At 37.1% G+C, this 14694-nt stretch overlaps 2 pseudogenes; both read left to right on the top strand.

Moving 5' to 3' along the window:
* The first annotated feature begins 11977 nt into the window (after positions 1-11977).
* Positions 11978-12444, top strand: LOC141572858 (large ribosomal subunit protein uL23 pseudogene; annotated as a pseudogene).
* Positions 12445-12527: 83 nt separating this feature from the next.
* LOC109454202 (large ribosomal subunit protein uL23) lies at positions 12528-12993 on the top strand (annotated as a pseudogene).
* The last annotated feature ends 1701 nt before the right edge of the window (positions 12994-14694 follow it).

The following is a 14694-nucleotide window of genomic DNA, read 5'->3' on the forward strand; positions in this document are numbered from 1 at the left end:
GTTCTCTAAAATTTGGAATCTTGCTATCAACTAGATATATAATCGTGATCTTACTAAAATTTCTACTATGTGCTTTAGGTTGTAAGTAAATCAACTGCAATGCAGCTCTCATATGCAAATGAGGTTTCATCTGGATTCTATTCTGCCCTGGTCCTCTTTCCTTTCAGGCTGCTTGGCCAGGCTTACCCTGTATCTATATTCTGGCTTTTCTTTTTCTTTCTTTTTACCCCTAAGTGACAGACTTATCTAAAACTGTCAAATAAATTATTTGAGTTCTTCCAAAAAAGCAGGGCATGTATAAATAACACAAAACCATTCAGCAGAAACTAGCCATTTGTTTCTCATTCAGTTCTCTACTGCTTTTACAATACCTTCCCAGAAGGGGGTGAAAGGATGGGAGATGTGACAACAATGAACTCAGGGGATTAGTTTACTTTCTTCTTTGTTCATCTTTTATTAGCCCTCCTGATGTTTCCTTGATAGATCTTCTCTATTGTGTATCTCTATGTACATTTAAGAACTAATCTGCGTTTTACAAGCCCACTTTGTGTTCAGAGAATAAGTTAAAAGAAGTTTGTTTTTGTGATGTGATTAGCAACTTTTCATTATAATAAGAATAGGACTGGAATTCAGTAAGGGTTCAAATTTACATCTCCTTTCACCTTCCCCTCTGTGATCCATTCACTAGGAAAGAACTGAAAGGAGATGTCTGGAAAAGCATCTCCTCCCCACCCCCACCCCAGTGAACATCTAATAGTTACTTCTAAAGCCAAAAGATTTCCATCAAGCATTTCTGTGCATATATACCACTACATTAATTAAAAGTAATTACAGTACTAATGTCAAGTTACCATAATTTCTTGAAACAAGGACCAGCATTGGTGACATCCACCAGGGGAGGGAAAGAATGCCCTATAAGAAATCAAACCATTTTCCCTTAGTTTCTGATGTATTTTCTGGTTGGGGGAAGGAAGTTATTTTTAGAAGAAACAAATGAAAATGTTTTATGTGAAATTTTGTTTTGGTTTTGAATGATTTTTGTTTTCCTTTTTCTTTCAAGGATTTTTTTTTTTTTTTAATGCTTTCACCAATGTGCAAATACATATGATCCAGAATGTTACATGTTACAACAAAAAACAGAACTACACAGTTGTGTTCTGGTAAATGGTGTGTGGCTGAGGGTAAGGAAAGAGAGCGCTCATGTAGCATCTGCCATTTTCTATGGTATAAATACTCCTACGATGGCTGATTTCAAGCTACCCACATGATGTCAACTGAGCACTGAGTTAGGAAGAGATGCTACAATCAGCTCTTATGAGCTGGTATAAGCAATGTCCAGTGCATCATTGAAAGTACAATTAATGTCCACCAGATGATCACTGTTTAAATAACCTAAGGTAAATTTATACAACATTATAATACTATCTACAATACCGTGCATACTTGGACGAAAAAAGGGGCCATATACTAAACCTGGCAAACTCAGTGGATGCCTGCATGGTGGATCTTATAAACTCAGGAACAAAAGTACTGCATAGGATGGTCTGAACAGAAAAATTCCTAAAAGCCGATCATGGAGGAGAGTATCGTTTTAGGCCTGTACCTTCCTTGAGAAAGGTCAATCTTTACCTTAATTAAGCCTGTGTATTGTCTTTTTGCATCGAAAATAACATACCTTTGAATGTCAGAGTGATCTTCTTTTCCAGACCCCTCAAGCCATAACGGTGGGTACCAGAGCATCATTCCACAGAACCCTTCGTTGTTATCTTGTTCCCTGCATACCATCTCTACATGCTGTAAATGTTTAATTGTTAACTATCCTATACCCACCAATGTAAAGAAGTATGTGCCCTTAGATTTTGATTTTATCCAATCCCAGAGATTTCCCTGCTTTTCTTTCTCCTGCCTCCTTAATATACCACCAATGGATTTTATATATTTTCCTTACATTCTGTCTTTTGATTCTATATGCATAGAATGAAGTGCAAAACTGCCATTGTCTAGAGCATTTCTCAGTCCGTTCATATTTTGCTTCCCTGAAATTGTCATCAGTTTGGTTCAACTAAATTCATAAAAATTCTCTACAGGTTTGGACATTTCTCACATCAACATAACCTTTGAAAGAATGTGACAATATATTAATACGAAAATAATTTCAAGGTGAATATTATTAAATAAGAAAAAAACAAAATTCTCTATGATTCTCATGTCTAAAAAATTGATATATAATACATAGTATGTAAAATAAAAAATGGCTAACTTTAAATGAAAACTATAAAATGCCATGTGTACAGAGCTTCATATGTATTATCTCATTGAATATTCACAATTTCTTGACAAGGTAGGTATATTATTATCCCTTTAGAAATGAGGAAACAGAGCATCAACCAGTGTGTGGTAGAGTCAAAATTTACGACAATCGGACTTCAAAACCAAACCTCTTAATAAGTCTTACTGTATGTGTTACTAAATACAAATGCATAGGAGAAAAACATTTGTAATGTATTTACCAATTGTTTACATTGTTAGGTAAGGAGGAAAGAGATTGCAGATAGGTTCAATTACTAGATGGACATTTCTATAATATTTGAACATTTAACACATTTGTTATTTATTTAATCAGAAAAAAAAGTTGATTAAAACCTTTTTTTTTAATCAACTGAATCTTTGTCTCTTGCCAAACAGGAAGAACAGAGACATTTACTTGTTACTGAAATTAGTGGGCTAAAAACCAGGATCAAAAGCCACAGATGCTCAAGTCTCTTATATAAACTGACATAGAACAATGCATACAATTGGCCTTCCACATCCATGGACTCCCCACTGAGGATGGGAAAAACTGTTTTTGATTCACAGTTAGTTGAATCCGTGGATAGGAAACCTGGGCTATGGAAAGCCTACTGCATATTTATTGAAAAAAATGTGTCCAAGTGAACATGCACAGTTCCAACCAGTGTTGTTCAAGACTCAACTATATATGTGTGTATTTTACTCCACAAAGCAAATGAGATGAAGGTCATTGTTGACTTTGACAAGATCAGTTTGGTGGGAAGAGGAGTCTAAAAGGACGTTTAGAATATGTTCCTTCGTCTGCAACTGGCTTCCAAAAAATCAGGTGGAAGCTAGATAGTTGGGTATATGGATGTTCAGTTCACAATTCTCTTTTTGCTTATGTTTAAATTTTTCCATTAAAAGAAAGAAAGAATGGGTTCAAAAGAAAATGAGAAGAGAGAAACTGGAGACAGATCATCAAAAACATATAAGCAACTCTTCCAAAAAGTTTGTTTTAAAGAAAAGGAGAGAAAGGGGATGCTGTCTGGAGAGTATCTGAGATCCAGATATATATATATATATATATATATATATATACTTTTTTTTTTTTTTTGCAACATTTGCAAATGATCCAGGAAAAAGGAGGGGGGATTAATGACGCAAAAGATACTGGGGGCCAACTGCTGGAGGGATAAGTTTAAGTGGGTTAGGGAAGGAGAGGATTATGAAGGTAGAATGGCAGGAAATAAGAGACAAAAAGGTCTGGGCCAAGATGACAGAGCCTTAAATCCTCCAGGAGAGAGGCTGGATTTTACTCAGAAGATCATGGGGAACTTTCAAAGGGTTTTAAGCAGGGGAGTGGCATGTTAGGTTTGTGCTTTAGATAGCAAAAGCTATCTAAGATGGAATTTAATTTAGAATGTGAATTGACCCCTACTGTTCAATATTTGGTATTAATAGCACACCAAAACCTGCAGTGTTCAAGTGAATTCTTTGGATGGCATTTTACATCTTTTTGGAAATCCTTTGAGTGTTAACAAATAAAATTTATCCCACAAAAAAATATCGACTTCATTATATCACTACACCATGATCAATATTAGAAAGTGTAATCATTTTTCTTTGTAGTTTAATATAGGAAAATTGGTATTTCATCACAGTTTTAAGGTGCATTTATTTAACTTTTGAGACTAAACATTTCCATATGTACATTCGTTTTGTGTATTTCTTTTTTACTGCATTGTTAGTAAACTTTATTGGGGTTAAAGGTGAAGTTGTTATACAATGTGTTTTAATAACTCAAGAAGTCTCCTCAAGTAAACCAAGAAACTGTTTCTTGATGGTTTCTAGTATCAGCCCAGAACTTTCTTCTCAAAGAACCCGAAGCTTTTAAATCTATGTACAAAATTTAGTTTTATCTCTCTGGACATAGAGTATAAGGAGCTCAAAACACAATGACCATTAAAGAAAAAACTCCGTCCCTTGAAGACAGCGTAGTCAGATCCCATGGGGAGACTGTTCCTAGCTTTCCCGTTATAAATGATGGCAGTGCACACCTTCTGTTGCTAGGCTGTAGAAAGCTTTTTATGTCTGCCAGATGTAAGCATCACTTGTAAGCTTTAATTTTTTTTTTAATGAAGAAAGGAATATGCAGACATTGACACAGTATTAAGCAAGAAGAGAAAGTCAGAAAAAATATGGACCTATTTTTGGGTTATTTGCAGTTAGGGATAAAGCTTTGGTGTAGTCCTCAAAAATACTGAAATCACTGGTTCCCATTAAATAGCTATCTAAGTGTCTTCCAACTGTTGGGAGTGATATAATACTGTGTTTCCCCTAAAATAAGACCTAGCCAGACCATCAGCTCTAATGCATCTTTTGGAGAAAAAATTAATATAAGACCCGGTCTTATTTTAATATAATATAAGACAGGGTCTCATATTAATTTTTGCTCCAAAAGACACAGTAGAGCTGATGGTCCGACTAGGTCTTATTTTTGGAGAAACACAGTATTTGTTGCTGTAATTCAGTGATGAGCAAACTTTTTCCATAGAGGGCCAGATAGTAACTATTTTAAGCTTAACCGGCCACATGGTTTCTGTTGCAACTATTCAATTCTGCTGTTGTATTGACAAAGTAGGCATAGATATTACTTAAAAGTAATGCTGTATTTTGATAAATTAAGCATGGCTGTATTCTGATAAAACTGTAGTAATGAACACTAAAATTTGAATTTCATATCATTTTCTCATGTCACAAAATAGTATTCTTATTTTTTTTCCAATTATTTAAAAATGTAAAAACCATTCTTTGTTCATGGATTGTACAAAAATAGGCATCAGGCCAGATTTTACCTATAGTCTGAAGTTTGCTTACCTTTGCTATAACAGATTAATCGTTTCTTTTTTTAAAAAAGAATCAATATTTCTGCAGGACTCTGTAAATGAACAGCCCTTCTAGTCCCCACCTAAAGACAGTATCATAAATGCTACATTGCAAAGAGCAGGTGACCATGTGTGCCTGAAAGTTGAAGGTAGTATTAAATTCTATCGTGCAAGTAATTCACAAGAATCCACCTATTTGAAGAAAAAAAAAGGTTTGTGTAACATTCAAATGCTTGTCTTAAATTACATTTATGTATCTGTGTAGCAGCTAGCTGATGGCAATGGACAAAGCCCTGGGAAAAGAGTTCATAGCTTTGATGTGAGCTAGCTATTGGATTTAGGGCAAATCACTTAAACTTTCTTAACTACTATTGTCAATAAAATAAGCCATTAGACCATATTATACCTAAACGTCTTTCCAGCTATGAATTTTTATGAAGTCTATCGATTTACAGCATAAAACATGTAACCTAGTCTATGTTCTTGGAATTTATATAACCTAGTCCTGAGTAGATTGAACATTACTAACCCATGTTTGTCTTTGGTCACCATTGATTGTAACTCCAGGATCTAGATGAGTACCTAAAACATAGCAGGAATTCAATAAATGTGTTCAATCAATAAAAATATGTACATTCCCTCACTTTATAAAACAATGTATGAAAAACAATTTAAATAGGTTAATGTATTCATTCAGCAAATATTTTCTGAATAATAACTGTGTTAGGCATGGAAACTGGACAGACACCAAGAGTAACAAGATAACATACCTGTCCAGGAAATTTCACAGTCTGGTGAACCAAAGGGCAGAATGGGGTGGGGACACAAGAGGTGCTGGTGAAACTTATTTATTTATGCCAATTTTGCCTTTCATTTTCATTTAATAGCTCTAATATAAACACTGAGGAGAAAGAGTGAAATCTGAACTAAAAGACTGTTTCTATGTCTCTAGTCCCTGTCTTTAGAAATGAATAAATATGATTTGCTGTCATTGGCTGTGTCCCAGCATAGTGTCTTTCACACGTACACAGACAAACACACAAACACATGAACATACTCATGGATCTTCCAATTCATGATCTTTCAATTGTCATGTCTGAAAATATTAATTAGCTTATCAATAAATGAGGATTGTTACATAAGGAGGATTCCAGGGATTTAAAAAGGTATAATAGACAAATATAGAAGTTGTTAGTTCTAAATTACGAAGACTACCGTCATTATGTGAACATAATCATAGGCATCAACAGACTAACCTGGCCAAAGCTTAGCAACAGTGTAGGACAGTTTGGAAAGCAGAGTACACAAGGATTGCTGATGGTGGGTGAATAAATACCGTAGAAATTCTCTTCCAATTGCCCCTAGTGTAATTAGTGAAATAGCAAATAAGCAAGGTCAAAACTGAGAGTGATTAGAAGGAAGGGGGAAAGGTGTTGAAAGTTTGAGAGGGGAAAGAGTAATAAAATAATCACCCTGTACATTTTTTTTCCTCAAATAACCTCTAGGATAATTTTTTAAAACTATGTCCTCACACGTTTTTAAGTTGACATTTAAAATTATTTACTATGACTTTTAAAAATTGCTACAGATACAATGTTTGGTATGTTGTAAATATAGATATCTTAAATAAAACCTTTATATGATTTTTTAAAAATATAGACACTGGAATCAGTCAAAGTATAATTTACAAAAATTAAAAACATGACTTATAGAAATATAAAGTGAGGGTGTGTCAAAATTTATTTAAGTCATTAATAAGGAAACCAGCCGAATGGTAAAGTGGGTTTAAAGGAGTATAGAGAAAGAATGTTCATAGTCTCTAAGAGGAAGTATGATGAAATCGGTTGCTAAATTAGATACAAAACTGGCTAATGTCATACAGGGAAACAAAAATGCAATTTTTGAGCTATCCTTTCTCATTCACATCTCTACTGGACAAAATTCATTTGCAATGCTATTAGACAAAGAATCTTTGCATTGCCATTAGTTTTCTTCTGTCTAGCATCTGCCTTTAGAGATTTATAAAATATTTTGATCAATAGTAAATAGTGAAGTCAAAACAGGTACATAGCCTTAACAAATTAAGTAATTCATGTTTGAACTTGTTAGACAATGTTTCAGTCTTACAGTGAAAAGACACGTGATCATCCTTTTGCCTGTGTGCATGTTTCAGATGTTTTATTTCTTATCAAAACAGCACAGTAATCTGATGTCCAGAATCATTCATTTTAAAAATACGTTGATTCTTCTTTAACAGAAGAATTTACATTTTCCTTTTTTCTTGAAACACTATTTCTATTTATCCTCCCCATATTCTAATTTAATATATTTTTATGTTTGACTGTTTTCCAGTTAGTATTTCTACTTTATGAATGAGAAAACAGAGTAATGAATATCTGAGTTAAGGAAAGAATGCAGTATCAAATATGATCACTCATACTATATAGTCAATAACCTCTGGACTACACAGTATTTAGTCTACAGGATTATAATTTTAGATGCTTTCCTCAAAAAAAAAATTATGAAGAGATATTTGCATTCCCTTGTTCACTGTAGCATTATATACAACAGCCAAGATGGGAAAGCAACCTAAATATCCATTGACAGATAAATTAATAAAGAAAATGCACTATATTTATACACATACAATAAAATACTTTCAGCTTTAAAAAAGAAGGAAAAACTTCCATATGTGACAATGTGGATGGACTTTGAGGATATTATGCTAAGTGAAATAAGTCAGTCACAGAAGGACAAGTACTGCATGATTCCACTTATATGAGGTATCTTAAACAGTCAAATAGTCTTTGCTCACAGAAACAAAGAATTAGAATTGTGGTTGCCAAGTGCTGGAGGGAGGGGAAATGGGGAGTTGCTAATTAATAAGTATAAAATGCCAGTTATGCAAGATGAGTAAGTTCTAGTGATCTGCTGTACAATATTGTGCCTGTAGATTATACTATATTGTACACTGAAAAATCTATTAAGAGGGTAAATCTCCTGTTAAGTGTTCTTACCACAAAAAATTTTTTTTTTAATTCATCATGACAAATATTCACTATGTTTTACCCTGGGTAGTCTTCGGCAAGGTACTTAACTTCAGTGACAGCAGTTTCTTTTTCCATAAAATAAAGATAAAAAAGTTTCCAAATCATAGGACTTTTGTCAGAGTTCAATGTGAGCAGGAAAATACTCAAATAATATCTGACTCAGACTAACCACCTGATAGTTATTATTCTTTTTATCTGCTTTAAATTATATTTTTATTGATAGTGAGATCAATATACAATTATATAAATACATAGTTTTCTGTGTATTTATTGTATTATTACTGTTTTTCCTTGTGATTTGACTGTTCCTTTGCCTATTTTTTTACTGAAGTGTTCATCTTTGTTCTCATTGATTCATAACAGTGATTTATATTTTAAAGATAATAATCCTGGGGTGGCCGGTTAGCTCAGTTGGTTAGAGCACAGGCTCTAAACAACAAGGTTGCTGGTTCGATCCCTGCATGGGCCACTGTGAGCTGCACCCTCCACAACTACCTTGAAACAACTACTTGAGTTGGAGCTGATGGGTCCTGGAAAAACACACTTAAAATAAATAAGTTTTTTAAAAAAAGATAATAATCTCATATATGACATATATTTAGCAAATACTTTCAAAGTTTATCAGTTGTCTTAACTTAGCATTTTTTGGTTATGAATAGAAGATTGTTTTCAAATTTTTATTATGAAAATTTACCAACATACAGAAAAGTTGGAAGAACAGTATATGGAATGCACAGTTACCAAACAACTATTGAACTACATTTTAACAATTCATCATATTTCCTTTACTTTATCTCGCCTTTTTTTCTGAAACATGTCAAAATATGTTGCAGACATGGTATCAGTCCACATCTACATGCACTCGCACGCGTCTCCAAAGAACTTAGGCATTCTCATATATATGTCCACAAACATCATCCTCACCTCAAATATCATCTACTAGAGAAGTTTTCAGTTGTCTCATTAAAATTCTATAAATAAATAAACAAGCCTATTAAGTCTTCAAAATCAAAGGAGATGTTTCAGTGGCAAAGTTTTTCAGTCCTGTAAAATTCCTAGTGAGCCTCTGAGAATCTATAAAAATTGTCCGTAAAAATCAGACGGTTTTACTTTGGCCCGCAGCAATCTTTGCACTGAAGCTGCAGTGAAGTGCATTGTCCCTAGTGAAGCGCATTGCAGCCCCCCTTGATCACGCCCCCACCCCGCCCGCCCATTCTAAATATTCCTCATAAAGTAATTGAAATGAGGATGACAGCTAAACAGAAGACACCTGGGAACAACTGCCCAAAAGGCAGTTGTGGAAGTTGTTAGCCTCATATAAACATGAGTAAACAGACCAAATAACAGCTTGAAATATTTAGTTTAGCCCTCCGTGTATCCACCGGATGTGCGAGTCATTTGTCTTGTAATTACGTCCTATATCCTAGGCACGTATTTATCCTGCTTCAAACATCCCCAGCAGAGCGGCTTTTTTCAGTACACTCGTATCTTGGTGCAGTCAAAAAAAGAAGGCATGCTATTTCTAGAACTTTTGTGCAAGCACATCTGTAATAAAGACAAATTTGGGTTTTTTTCCCAACCATTATCTCTATTCAATATTCCACAAGAGGAGAATTTTATCATTGAAATCTAAACCAAATGATGCAAAACAGAGGTAATAAAACGTGTACTCCTTTGAACTCTCTTACTAATGTGACTATTAACAATTGGAAGGAATTCAAATATTTTACTTTTAAATATGACTTAGCAAAGGCTGGAAGGCATTAAAGACTGCAGAGCTCAGCACCTGTTTGGTGACATTTAATGAAAAGCAGAAGCATCTCCCTTTACCCATGAACGCAAACCATTTTAAATTATTACCAGAATGGGCCTGAAACCCATTATGAAAAGTGTGGTTTTTGTGCCCTGGAATTTACATCATCAGCATCTCTTGGGAACCTGGAACTTTGGCTGTATCAGCAGAGAAGGAAGCAGTGGTCCGCAATGACCTTGAATCACCTAGGCACTCATGAGAGTCCAATCCAGCCGGCCCCATATACTGAAATGTGAAAAGCGTAGGTGGGTGTTTCCTCCTAGGTTCAGACACACTCCTTCCTTGAATTGAAGACTCAAATTCTATTCAAACATACAAATGTTTCTTTTTCACATCTTACTGATTCATCAAACAAACAAACAAACAAACAAACAAAGCACACAATACTAAAAGTACTGGCTAATATTTATGGTTATTTGGAATCCCTTTGTGTAAATTGTCTTAATGCATGACAACTAATAGATACACCCCAGAGTTCTGTTAAATCAGTTTTCTCATTTTTCACTATTTCACAGTGATGCTTCAAGAGAATATGGATAAGTAATGAAAGCAGGGCTTAAAGAGATTTTATGATTTTCTTGAGGTCACATAGGAAAATGATGTTACGTTTGTCTCAGCAGGTGACAGCATTGAGACCATTACCAAAATTTTCTGTGAATGTGGTGCTTGTGCCACCATGACTCAGTAGGTTCTTACTTTTCGTAAGTGGCAAGGCTCCAGGTATTTCTATCCTGGGCACCATCCACCCCTAGGGAGGGCAATCTAAAAGAGAAGGGCTGAAGGGAATGTAGGAACTGAGGTGCTATTTGCTGTGGTTGAGTCAAATCCCTGCTCAATGAAGAAGGCAGACATCAACATCCATCACTATGGGAAGGAAGGGCCGAACCTGGGCATTTCAGACAGCAGGATTGAGGAAGAGGAAATCACGCTACTGAGGTTCAAAGAGACATCACTTGCTTCAACACACTATATTTCTGGTAGGCTGAAGTCAGAGCTCTGCAAAGAAAATCATTAGATATTTGCAGTCCAAGTACTAAGACTGTGAAGTACCTGAGGAATCACGAAAAACCTAACATTCCTCAATTCAGTGTGAGAGGCCCTTCTCCGCTAGCTTCTGCCACCAAATTAAAATGTCTGTTTTATACAAACAAACAAACAAAAATGCCTGTTTTGCTCCTTCCTCTGTTTGTCAAACCTTCTGTTCCTCCTCACTCACCCCATGGACAGGTGAAGCAGGCAGCAGGAAATGGAATTAATGGGTGGTGTTATCAAGAATTAAAGAAACTGGCCCGGTCAGGTGGCTCAGGCGGTTAGAGCTCCATGCTCCTAACTCCGAAGGCTGCCGGTTCGATTCCCACATGGGCCAGTGGGCTCTCAACCACAAGGTTGCCAGTTCAATTCCTCGAGTCCCGCAAGGGATGGTGGGCTCTGCCCCCTGCAACTAAGATTGAACACAGCACCTTGAGCTGAGCTGCCTCCCGGATGGCTCAGTTGTTGGTTGGAGCGCAGGCTCTCAACCACAAGGTTGCCAGTTCAATTTCTCGACTCCTGCAAGGAATGGTGGGCAGCGCCCCCTGCAACTAAAAATTGAACATGACACCTTGAGCTGAGCTGCCGCTGAGCTCCGGGATGGCTCAGTTGGTTGGAGCGCATCCTCTCAACCACAAGGTTGCCGGTTCGACTCCCACAAGGGATGGTGGGCTGTGCCCCCTGCAACTAGAAAACGGCAACTGGACCTGGAGCTGAGCTGCGCCCTCCACAACTAAGACTGAAAGAACAACAACTTGAAGCTGAACAGCACCCTCCACAACTAAGATTGAAAGGACAACAACTTGACTTGGGAAAAAAAAAAGGCCTGGAAGTACACACTGTTCCCCAATAAAGCCCTGTTCCCCTTCCCCAATAAAATCTTTAAAAAAAAAAAAAAAAAAAGAATTAAAGAAACTGATTTCACAAAGATGGCGCTGAAAGCAAAGAAGGAAGCCCCTGCCCCTCCCAAAGCAGAAACCAAAGCAAAGGCTTTGAAGGCAAAGAAAGCAGTGCTGAAAGGCATCCACAGCCACAAAAATAAAAAATATCTGCATGTCACCCACCTTCCAATAGCCCAAGGCACTTCAGCTCTGAGGCAGCCCAAATAGCCTTGGAAGAGCGCCCCCAGGAGAAATAAGCTTGACCTCTATTCCATCATGAAGTTCCCCTCAACTACCGAGTCAGCCATGAAGAAGATAGAAGACAACAATACACTATGTTCATTGTGGATGTCAAGGCCAACAAGCACCAGATCAAACAGGCTGAGAAGAGGCTCTGTGACCTTGACATGGCCAAGGTCAATGTCCTGATCAGGACTGATGGAGAGAAGGCATATGTTTGACAGGCTCCTGACTATGATGCTTTGGATGTTGCCAACAAAATTGGGATCTTCTAAACTGAGTCCAACTGGCTAATTCTAAATATAAAATTTTTCACTGTAAAAAAAAAAAAAGAATTAAAGAAACTGATTTCACAAAGATGGCGCTGAAAGCAAAGAAGGAAGCCCCTGCCCTCCCAAAGCAGAAACCAAAGCAAAGGCTTTGAAGGCAAAGAAAGCAGTGCTGAAAGGCATCCACAGCCACAAAAATAAAAAATATCTGCATGTCACCCACCTTCCAATAGCCCAAGGCACTTCAGCTCTGAGGCAGCCCAAATAGCCTTGGAAGAGCGCCCCCAGGAGAAATAAGCTTGACCTCTATTCCATCATGAAGTTCCCCTCAACTACCGAGTCAGCCATGAAGAAGATAGAAGACAACAATACACTATGTTCATTGTGGATGTCAAGGCCAACAAGCACCAGATCAAACAGGCTGAGAAGAGGCTCTGTGACCTTGACATGGCCAAGGTCAATGTCCTGATCAGGACTGATGGAGAGAAGGCATATGTTTGACAGGCTCCTGACTATGATGCTTTGGATGTTGCCAACAAAATTGGGATCTTCTAAACTGAGTCCAACTGGCTAATTCTAAATATAAAATTTTTTCACTGTAAAAAAAAAAAAAGAAAACAGAATTAAAGAAACTGGATGTCTTGCAAGAAGGCATTTCACAGTATGTCGTTCACCAGCCACTGTTGTCTCAATTTGAATGAAATTTCAAATCAAGTAGGATTGCCATTAATAGTAAAAGCTAGCATTTCACTCACTAGGCCTTACACTGAGTGGTCCACCTGCCTACTAATTTATTCTACACCCCTTTCTTATTAGACTTTATCCCTGCTTACAGAGAAGAAATCTAAGAGCACCCAGTTAACATATGTTAGGGCTAAGTGTTGCACCCAATCTTTCTGATACCAGATTATATGGCTCTTACCTACTACATTATACTGTCTTCATTGAAATAAATTGGGATATCTAAAAATTAAAATAAAGAAAAGAGACAGGAGCAAAGAAAAAAGAAATGCATGAGGAGATGTTATCCACATTCTTTTAGAAAGGCAAATTCCATTCCCATGTGAAATATGCAGATGATGTTTCCTGCTACACACACAAGATGTCACTGTAAATGACATCAGTAAAACATTTTCTACACTACATGCATGTATGTCCCAGCAGTTGAGTGAATGTGGTGTCCAACTGGGACCATTGCCACAGATGATTTGGAGGAGCTGAAGACCCTGTAGTACTGAAATCCCTGACTGGATTTCCACTGGAAATAAAAATATGTAATATACAAAGAAGGAATAGAAAGGTACAGGCAGTAGCCTTTTGGGAGAAAGTCGTAATATATATTACCATCCACATTCCAAGGCTGAAAAGTGCTGCTGTTTAAAGAGTATTTGTGGGGCACGAAAGTCTTCCTTGAAAGGATAATTTGATTTGGTGGCAGAGAGAATGAGAAGGGCTTGGCAAAAGCAAAGCAATTCGTTTCTATTCTTTAGCTTGACCACTACTGTTGGATAAATAGGTACTTCTAGATTGATAGTTATAGCCCATTAGATCAAATGGAAAAGTTTTGGAAATAAAACCATTGACAGATGACTAAATTTTTTTTTTTTTTAAGATTTTATTGGGGAAGGGGAACAGGACTTTATTGGGGAACAGTGTGTACTTCCAGGCCTTTTTTCCAAGTCAAGTTGTTGTCCTTTCAATCTTAGTTGTGGAGGGCGCAGCTCAGCTCCAGGTCCAGTTGCCGTTTTCTAGTTACAGAAGGCACAACCCACCCACCATCCCTTGCAGGAGTCGAGGAGTTGAACTGGCAATCTTGTGGTTGAGAGGATGCATTCCAACCAACTGAGCCATTCGGGAGCTCAGCGGCAGCTCAGCTCAAGGTGCCGTGTTCAATCTTAGTTGCCGGGGCGGAGCCCGCTGAGCCCACCATCACTTGCGTTACTTGAGGAGTTGAACCGGCAACCTTGTGGTTGAGAGCCCACTGACCCATGTGGGAATCAAACCAGCAGCCTTTGGAGTTAGGAGCCTGGAGCTCTAACTGCCTGAGCCACCAGGTGGCTGGCCCGGCAGATGACTAAATTTATTTGGATTAATCTAAATCATGAAATGCTAATGTCTTTATGAACTGAGCTGCTCTGCTTACCTGATGACAAAATAACTGCAGGTAGCGTTATTAAGCATTTTAGATAGTTGAGAGGTATAGTTATTTGTTGTGTTGTCTTTTAAAGTTAATGTTTGTGGACTATGTTTGTCTAC

This window comes from Rhinolophus sinicus, linkage group LG07 (genome assembly GCF_036562045.2).
Source record: "Rhinolophus sinicus isolate RSC01 linkage group LG07, ASM3656204v1, whole genome shotgun sequence".
Lineage (NCBI taxonomy): Eukaryota > Metazoa > Chordata > Mammalia > Chiroptera > Rhinolophidae > Rhinolophus > Rhinolophus sinicus.